The sequence below is a fragment of the Penaeus monodon genome, chromosome 15 (genome assembly GCF_015228065.2).
Source record: "Penaeus monodon isolate SGIC_2016 chromosome 15, NSTDA_Pmon_1, whole genome shotgun sequence".
Lineage (NCBI taxonomy): Eukaryota > Metazoa > Arthropoda > Malacostraca > Decapoda > Penaeidae > Penaeus > Penaeus monodon.
In genome coordinates, this window is record NC_051400.1 from 24348740 (window position 1) to 24349157 (window position 418).

A 418-nucleotide genomic window follows, 5' to 3' on the forward strand; every position below is an offset into this window, starting at 1 on the left:
TTTAATCTGGACAGTAACAAGTGAACATTCAAAAAACATTCAAAACCACACTGGAGCGTTCAGAAATATAAGGCATGAGCCCCATTCAAGCAGCATCTCGCACTTCATTACTTATGTTGTTATTTTTTGAGCGAAAGCAGAAAGACGGCGTCACAGGTCTGACCTCAGTTAAAAAAGAGAAATTGTTCGTTCTTCTAAAAACATCATTATAAGCAAAGACGTATAGCATACTGTTTTAATGAACCCCACAAACACATGCCTTTTATTTACAACACATTTCTGAACACAAATCTAGTTTTAAAACTTGTTTGAATGTACTCTTGTTACTGACCGGAAAAAAAATTGCAGTATTACTAATTATAGTAATAAAGTTATTTTTGGTTTGAAGTAAACATACCATCCATGCATTGATGACATA

At 33.5% G+C, this 418-nt stretch overlaps 1 protein-coding gene across 4 annotated transcripts in view; it reads left to right on the plus strand.

The window, feature by feature from the left end:
• LOC119581830 (caveolin-1-like) overlaps nucleotides 1–418 on the plus strand; it is a 30182-nt gene that overhangs the window by 21013 nt on the left and 8751 nt on the right. The gene's annotated exons all lie outside the window — the stretch shown is intronic.